Consider the following 9,340-nt stretch of genomic DNA (forward strand, 5'->3'; position numbering starts at 1 on the left):
GCTCAGGAGAGGCTCACTGAAAAGGCAACAACTGAGCAAAGACACAAGGAGTAAGCTACATGGATATCGACCTGGAGGAGAAGGCTGTCCAAAGGCCCTGAGTCATGGGTGTGCCATTTTAGGTGAGGACAGCAAGCAAAGGAAAGAGAGTAAGAAATGAGGCTGCAGAGGAAAATAGTATACTAGGGAGAAGGGGAAAGATTGTGTAAGGCCACAAGCCACTGCAAAGGGCTCTTGTTTTATTCTAAGGAAAGTATGAAAACAGTGGAGGGATCTGAGCAGCATGACATGACTTGGGAAATAAAAGGGTCAGCCTGGCTACAGCATTGAGAAAGATCATAGGGAGACAGAGGTGGACAAGCTTGAAGGCTATTGGAATAAACCAAGCAAGAGATGGGGGTGGCTTGGGCCTGGGTGGTAGCGGGGGAAGGTAGCAGAAAGTGGTGGATTCTGGATGTATTCTGAAGAGATGGCTGGTGAGAACTGCTGATGGTATTACAATGAGACATAAAGAGAAGATTCACAAGAGGAGTGGGTTTTGAGGGGTGGAGATCAGGAGTTGTTTTGGGCATGTTAAGTTTGAAGCGATAATTAGATTTCCAAATTAAGATCATCAGCAAGACAACTGGACATACTCATCTAGAGTGCAGGGGAAAGACCCAGACTATGAGGACATCTGGTCACCTTTGGCAGATGGGGGTACTTAAAGCCATGTGACTACAGGAGATCACTAAAGGGGAGGCTGTAGTCTGAGGAAGCTCTGATGACTCAATCCTCAGGTTCTCCAAGGTTTAATGTCTGGGAAGACAAGGAGCAACCATCAGGGAGTCAGTGGAAAAACAACCAGTAGAGAATTGGGAGAAAAAAACGAGAGAATGTGGTATCCAAGAAGCCAAGTGAAGGAAGTGTTTTGGAATAGAGGAAGTGCCCAACACTCTCAAGAGCTGCTGATCTCCTTCAAGCTTTTCTGTTTCTCAGCACTTACCACCATGTTATGTCATGAACACACCGGAAGGCTGGGGGAAGAGTTTGTGTGAGTGTGATGAGAGGCTAAATCCCAGTAGTTTACAGAACAGAGTCAACCCACAGTTTCCAATATTGAGGAGAAAAAGACAGAGCTGACAAATTACTTAGAAATGCATTAAGTAAGTACTAGCAAACAGCTGAAATAAAGTCAGGGAGTGGACTCAGGTACCCAGGATAGGATAACGAGTATTAGGGTAGAAGACTGTGGTTTTTCTTTTTTTAAATAATAAACCTTAACCTTTAAAACTATACCTATATATTACTTTGAGAAAAAAATTTAATTTGAAAAAAAAAACTAGCGAGAAAAAAGGTACATGACCTGGTTGCCTATGGGTTATAAAATTACAGGCCAAGGCCAGGAACTCCATCAAGTATTTTCCACACATGGAGTAATTAAGGGCTAGGACATTATATATACCATAGCTTTTAAAAAGTAGACACCTCTGTGTTGACTACAAATTAAATTAGAGGCATTTTGGAAATTGTATTAAATTTTAATATTAAAATTTTTATCATTCAACTGATACTAAAAGTGTAACTACTATTCCATGATCAAACATATACTTTCCTAATGTTGAAAATAATCCCTCATTTTGAGACAGTTTAGGAAATTCTGTGACAGTTGAATGAAAATACTATTGGGTTATTAAGTTGATTAGAATGCCTTTGTAATAAACTTTAGAAAGGCAGAGATGATTCTTTCTATATGGCTGTAATTCTGTTTGCATGCATTTCTTTCCAACAATTCACAGTTTCTTGAAAAAAAAAAACAAATTTTGTTCGCATGTCTTTTTTTCTTAGAAAAAAGAACATGTGTAATGATAATAATATTTAACATTTCCTAAGTGCTTTCCCTGTGCTAGACATTGCTTTAAGCACATATATTTTCATTTAATTATTATTATGGAAACACATTATGAGTCCTATACTATTATTATTTCTAATGAGGCACAGACAGGTTAAGGAACTTTCCCAAAGACAGAGTGAATGGCAAAATTAGAATTATGTAGACTACTAATAAATGTTTGTTGATAAAATCATTGAATTCATAAACCCAGTGCCAATTTGTTTAAACTAGTGATATAAAATCGTGTTTTCTTGGATGGTATGATGACTTTCCCCTATGTCTGTTTTAAAAGCCCATTTATTTGATAATCTCACCTTTTTCTTTCTGTTCTGGTTCATCTGTTTTTCTATTTGTTTCTGAAAATTAAAGACAAAACAAAGTAAGTATTGTGCAAATCATCATTCAAATATCTAAAAATATAGGACTACATTTAAATGAATGTGAACAATTCAATTTTTCTAATACTGGATCTTTCCACATGAAATTTATTATAAGACATTAAAATTAAGCTCATTTAACTTATGTGTGAAAGTCACAGAGCACTAACTAAATCTGGAAGCAGGCCAAGTGTCCTCATCAACAAGAGAAGAGAGCTGGGTGTGGGTGTCTCCACCAACTCCAGAGGGGGAAAGCCCTCACTAAAGTTCACTCAGTATTTTGATTGCAACCTAAAACCGTAAGACGACTTTGCAGTAGCCATGGTGTGCTCTGAAGGAATGCAGCCTATCACAGATCTCACGACCTGTCTGAATGAGAATCCCACCATCAACCACAGGGCCCGTTCTGTGCTAGCATCACACCCAGTTAACCACAGCGTGCCCACCCCTACAAAGGGGGCTGCCAACGCGGTGAAGCCGGCAGGAACTCAGCGGGTCTGAGAACACCCACCCGCACATAGAAAACAACAGCCTATAACCTCACATCAGGCCTACCGTTTAATATAGATTAGGATCAATTTAATTTCCGGGCGGGTACTGCGCCTTGCTTTACGAGTGTGGGTATTTCTAGAACACGGGTGTAGGTGGTGGGGGTGGGGTAGAGTTTGGGGGATTGATGAAGAATCACAGATGTTGTCCTTTCCCCACAGTCAAGGGCGGAAGCTGTGGGTGCCCTCAGGGTGTGAGGTCAAGGGTGCATCGACCCAGATCACTTGATTCGATCAGTTCCCAGTTTCCCATATTTAATTCACATGGAACATTTTTTTGGAGGCAAAAAATACATCTGCGGCAGGCCTCTCATGTGGGGAAGCCATTTTTATAGGTCAGGCATGACTGTTAGTTTAAGACCCTGGGAGAGAGGAAGAAGAGGGACGAAGGTTGAAATCTATAGTGTGCTGGGCACCATACTAAGCACATCACAAGTGGGTTCTCTCATCTCCTGACACCCTTTGGGGAAGGCATTGTCGCCTTCTGTGCAAATGAGGACGCTTGAGGCTGAGAAAGCAAAGAACCCAAGATCACCAAGTTCAGTGGTTACCACGACCCCAAAGCACATGTCCTTTCCCCTGTGCCACTATGTATCCCTCTTGAAAGAGAAATGAAGAGGTAGGGAAGTGCCCGTCTTGACTTTTGCAAACAGTAGGTTTTATGAAGTTGACATGCCTCCCGGCCAGTGCTGGAGGTATGGATGTGGAAGAGACTTCTAGATCTCTGTTGAATGTTTCAAGAACTTCTGGCCTTATTAACCATGACCTCCTTTTCATAAGATTAGGTGGCTGAACTAGACCAATCAATACCATTTACTCAGTCAATATCAACTGAGTATCTAATGTCCACCTGGCACTCTCCCAGGCATCAGGGAAACAGCAATGAAGGAAAGGGTAGAATGCATGGAGTGCTTTCTAGTGGCACCAGCCTGCAGGAGGGCTCTGAAGGCTCCATGTCCTCCAGCAACCAGTGACCTGACACATGGCTGGTGTGATTAGAAAAAATCAGGGAGTGCAAATTTCCAACCTGGCTAGAGAGAACAGGTGGGAGCTGGTCACAAAGGGGAGTTTAGGGTTCTCCACAGATCTCTGGACCCTGGAGGACAAATAAGGAAGGAGTGCTAACTTGAATTGCTCACATTTCAAGTATTAGTGGTAGGTGCTGCTCCCAAGGTGGAAGAACCCTGGCCAGGTCTCCCCGTGCCCTTTGGACTCCAGGGGGGTTGGGGAAAGGCCTGGTTATGCCTGCTCCCAGCAAGAGGGCTGTCATCTTCCTCCTCCCTCATGCAGTGCCTGGCGTGGGGTGACCACACTGACCTAAGAAGGCCCAGCCCAGCCATCCAGGATATGGGGCAAAAGCTCACCCCTGATCTGATTCTGGGGCCACTCTCTGTCCCTCACCTTTTACAACATGCTGAGATCTTGGTAAGAGGAAAATGCACAAAGTTGACCTTTTAGCCTCTCTGGGTTTTAGCCACTAACGGTAACCTAGCTTAGTAAAGGAGTTTTCTATGAGGTCCAGTTTAACTGACTAGAGTTCTGCATGGCTAATGAAGTGTTAATTTTGCTTTACACTTTTCTCTTTACATATGCTTCCCCATGAGACCAAAAATGACTTACTGAGGACAAACTATAATGCCAGGGATAGTTCTAACTACTCAACTGATTATCTCATTATTCCTCTCATCAACCCTGGGAAGTAGTATAATTTCACATTTGACATCACTAAGGCTTAGAGAGCTAAGGAATCTCACCCAGGGTCTCAGGACAAGACCGATTTTAGACGCCATTCTCTTTTGTCAAGCTCACTTGTAACCCATGTTCTGTGTTTGAACACTCATACACCCCACTCCCTCAAAAAGATAAAAAAGATGTTAAAAAGTTTTTGCCTATTTAACATTATCTTTTTTTAACCTTTTAATGTTAACTTATTTTATGAGAAAAGGAAAATCTTACACAAAAAGAATGAGATCTTAATCTTTTTTGAAACTATCATGCAACCATTAAAAAAATATCCTGTTTTGTAGAGTCAAATGTATTAAAACCTATTACATTCCAGCCACTGTGCAAAGCTGCCTGCTGAGCAACTCCTGATGGACTCAACACAAAGCTAATTTCCGCCAGGCCTATTTGTCCTCCTGAGTTTTCCTACCACACTGTGACCTGCTCCTCCTCCAAGACCCAGACCTGAGCGGCTGCCTTCTCCCTGATCTTGCACATCTTGCAGTCTTCAAGCCACATCTTTCCTGTCTATCTCCTTTTCTCTCTCTACTAGTATTTCCTTAGGCTAGTTTCCTAACTGGTCTGCTGCCTGCTCCAGTTTTTCTCACCTTCCACCTGCTTCCCAAGTTTCACTCTAAAATTCATATCTGACGCTATCACTCTAAGATTCTTCAGTGATTCCCTCTGGTCTCCTGTAGTCTCTCAATGATTATCATTTTCTTAGAATACATGCTTCCCTTTTTTTTTTTAAATGCAACTTTACTGAGATATATTCACATACCATAAAATCATCCAAAGTGTACAATCAATTGTTCACAGTACCATTATATAGTTGTGCATTCATCACAATCAATTTTCAAACATTTCATTACTGCATAAAAAAAAAATAAAGTAAAAAAGAAGACCTCAAAAAAGAAGACCCATCCCCCCATTCCCCCTATTATTCATTTAACTTTTGTTCCCATTTTTCTACTCATCTGTCCATATAGTGGATAAAGGGAGTGTGAGCCACAAAGTTTTCACAATCACACAGTCACACTGTGTAAGCTATATAGTTATACAATTGTCTTCAAGGATCAAGATTACTAAGTTGCAGTTCAACAGTTTCAGGTATTTCCTTCTAGCTATGCCAGTGCATTAAAAACTAAAAAAGGATATCTATATAATGCATAAGAATAACCTCCAGAATGTCCCCTCGACTCCATTTGAAATCTCTCAGTCACTGAAACTTTATTTTGTTTCATTTCTCTTTCCCTTTTTGGTCCAAGAAGTCTTTCTCAATCCCTCGATGCCAGGTCTAGGTATGTGCCCAGGAGTCATGCCCTACATTACCAGGGAGATTTACACCTCTGGGAGTCATGTCCCACACAGCAGGGAGGGCAGTGAGTTTACCTGCCAAGCTGGCTACAGAGAGAGGCCACATCTGGGCAACAAAGAGGTTCTCTGGGGGTGACTCTTAGGCGTAATTATAAGCAGGCTTAGCCTCTCCTTTGCAGTAACAAGCTTCATAAGGACAAGCCCCAAGATCGAGGGCTCGGCCTTCTAAATTGGTAGTCCCCAAAGCTTGTGAGAATATCATGAATTCCCCAGGTGTGGAAGTTTAATATTTCCACATTTTCCCCCAGTCCCTCAAGCGGACTTTCACATGCTTCCTTTAGACAAACACAAAAATCCAAGGTCTCCCTAAGAGGATTCTGATGCTCTTCACAAGGGGCTTTTCTCAAGCGAAAATCACCAGTATTGTAGGACACAGATCTGCATTTCTGTGGCAGATTGAGTTATGTACCTCAATTTGGACAGGTTCTTAAAATTAATCTTGAAATCCACATTCCTACTGGTGTGAACCCATATAAATAGAACCTTCTGAAGATGTTACTTTAGGTAAGGTTTGGCTAACTGAACCTAGGTGGGTCTTACTCCAGATTAGTGGAGGCTTTGTAAGAAAAAGGCCACAGCAAGCAGCCAAAGTCAGCAGGAACCCAGAAAGAAAAGGAGAGGACATCATCATGTGGCCCAAATACAAGCCAAGGAACCCCAAGGATCACCAGCAGCCAGCAACAGAAGGCTACACTCCAGGAGAAAGCAAGCCTTGCTGATACTTTGATGTTGGACTTCTAGCCTCAGAATCATGAGCCAAGAAAATTTTGTTGCTTAACCTAAAATCAACTTGTGGTGCCTGTGATAGCAGCTCTGGAAAACCAAGACAATAGCTCATTGACCAAAAATATTTGATCAAATTTTACTGTCAAATATTGCCAAAAATAACAATAATAAATCTGCCTTTCAAACTGCATACTCTCTGTGAGGATTCTGATAACTACTAATACCTCCCCTCCCCCTACCCAGCATGTCACTATGGATCACTTGTTTACAGGACAAAGCCAAACTTCTTGGTATGCCTTATAAAATCTTCCATGATCTGGGCCCCTCCTTTCTTTCCAACACATTTCTCTTAGTCTGTATCTACACTACAGTCATACAACAGCATATGGATTTCTGATCACTCCCAACTACTCTTCTATCAAACTCAGACCAAGCATTACCCTCCTCTCCAAACCCTCTCCTGACATACCATCTCCCACCTGAAGGCTGGGCTTGACCACTGGCCTTCCACTTAGGATGGCCTTCCACTGGCAATTTCAATAAGGAGTATATACCACCCAGCTCAGAGGCAGATAGCTGACAAAGACCCTCAGTGATCTCTGGTTCAACCACCACACACCCATCATAGCACTTACACCATTTTAGTGCATTTGTTTTTATGACTTGACTCAAGTAAATGAAAGACTTTATCTTTAGATTCTAGACACCTGGCAAAGTGCCTGGCAATAGTAGATATCATGCATTCTTTGAAGTTAAGTTCAAAAACAACTCTTGAGCTCCTGCAAGGCATCAGGCAGGGCTAAGTACTGGGGTTACAAATACGAGTAAGTGTGGTTCTCAAACAAACATAAGCTAAACATATGGGGAAGTTGCTCAACTTCATCAGATATGAGGAAATTGCAAATTAAAACCACAGTGAGATACTACCACAGCCCTACCAGAAAAGCTAGAATGAAAAAATCTGGAAAGTACCAAGCATTGAGGAGGATGTGGAGACACTGGAACTTGCATACACTGCTGGTAGGAGCATAAAGTGGTAGAACCACATTGCAGTACTTTGTGTTAGGTATCTACTAGAGCTGAACATTTATATGCCCCGGGAGCCAGCAATTTCACTCCTAGGTATGTACCTAACAGAAATGTGTGCATGTATGTTCACCAAAGGGCATCCACTAGAATGCTTACAGCAGCACTATTCACAGTAGGTAAACACTGGAAACTACCCAAATGCCCATCAACTGTAGACTGGACAAATAAATTGTGGTGTAACAACAAGAATGGACAAACTCAAACCAAAATCATGCATAATATGGATGAAATGCACAATGTTGAGTGGAAGAAGTAAAAAACAAGAATACTTAATGTACGACTTCATTTATATCGTGTTCAAAAACAAGCAAAACTAATCTGTACACTTAGAAGTTAGGAAGTGGTTACCTTTGCAAGAGGGCCCTTCCAGCGTGCTAGAAATAGTCTTCTCTTAATCTGGGTGCTTGTTACAGTGTGTTCGGTTTGTGAAATATATTGAGCTGTATATTTACAATATGTGCACATCTGTAATTATGTTATAATTCAATACAAAAAATTTTTTAAAGGTTCCTGTCCTCAAGAAACTTACAGTTTAAGGAAGGAACATGGAATTTAGGGCAAATCAATAACCCTTAATAGTTACTGTAAGTGAAAACAGACTCAAGTGAAATTTTTCAAAGATTTGATAGTCAAGAGCTAACTGTAACATTCAGAAATTGGAGATATGCCCATTTGAACTGGGACAATAGATGGCATATTTTACAGTAGTAAATTCAGCCTGAGAAAGGCTGGAATTTGCAAAGGCAGGCTGAGACAGTGGTCTCATAGCACTTTCCCTATCTAGGAAAATCCTTCTGCACTTCCTGGCATATGCACTGTAACAAAGATTCCTGACAACATAGGGGGTCCCAGAACCCTTCGATTCCAGGATGAAAGGCACCCCCCACTGTCCTCTCCAATGCACATGTACAAAAATTTTCAATAGTTAGGGATTTCATGGATTCCCCTGCAGCCCATCCAGAGCCCTGAGAATAAACCCCTGACTCTTCTCTAGCTGGAGTAAAAAAGTAAGTAGCAAAGGAAATAAGAAGAAAAACCCAGGGGCCCATCTCCTCCTTCACCCTAACCATCGATGTGGAAAGTGAAAGTCCCTTATTCACCAGACCCTTTAGAACATACTGTCTGAAACAATGACCGAGTTGTTGACAATATGAATTTCTAATGTAAATCAGAAGTCTGACTTCTTCCTAATCTTTAACATGATTCAGAAACTATATGAAATGAATATTTTTGCATATTAATAGTAAATATTTGGCTTCTTTAATGAGAAATTCCATTAGTTCCCCGTTTTATTAAATCTGGAATCCCTTATACGCAATAATGTTTATGGTTCCACTTTTACTCTCAAGGACGAAGCATTTACAAATTTCACACCGAGCTTTTCATGAACTTCTGAACTAATTATAAGAATGCTAGCATTCCTGGAATATCCACACACAACCCATGTGACAAAGCGGACATGGAAAATCTCTGGTAAATAAATGAATACAATAAAGCTTACTTTATTTTTCTTATGATAAATCCATAGATTATACTCATAGATGTCACAGGAAACCTAAGAAAACATGAAGACTTACTTTTTCAAAAAAAAAAATTATTTCATTCTAGTTTGAGAATTATGTGATAAA

The 9,340-nt window shown here is 40.9% G+C and overlaps 1 protein-coding gene across 1 annotated transcript in view; it reads right to left on the reverse strand.

Moving 5' to 3' along the window:
* The window catches only part of ASPH (aspartate beta-hydroxylase), a 234,941-nt gene that overhangs the window by 99,870 nt on the left and 125,731 nt on the right, over positions 1-9,340 (reverse strand). The gene's annotated exons all lie outside the window — the stretch shown is intronic.

Source organism: Choloepus didactylus, chromosome 14 (assembly GCF_015220235.1).
Source record: "Choloepus didactylus isolate mChoDid1 chromosome 14, mChoDid1.pri, whole genome shotgun sequence".
In the NCBI taxonomy this organism is placed as follows: Eukaryota; Metazoa; Chordata; class Mammalia; order Pilosa; family Megalonychidae; genus Choloepus; species Choloepus didactylus.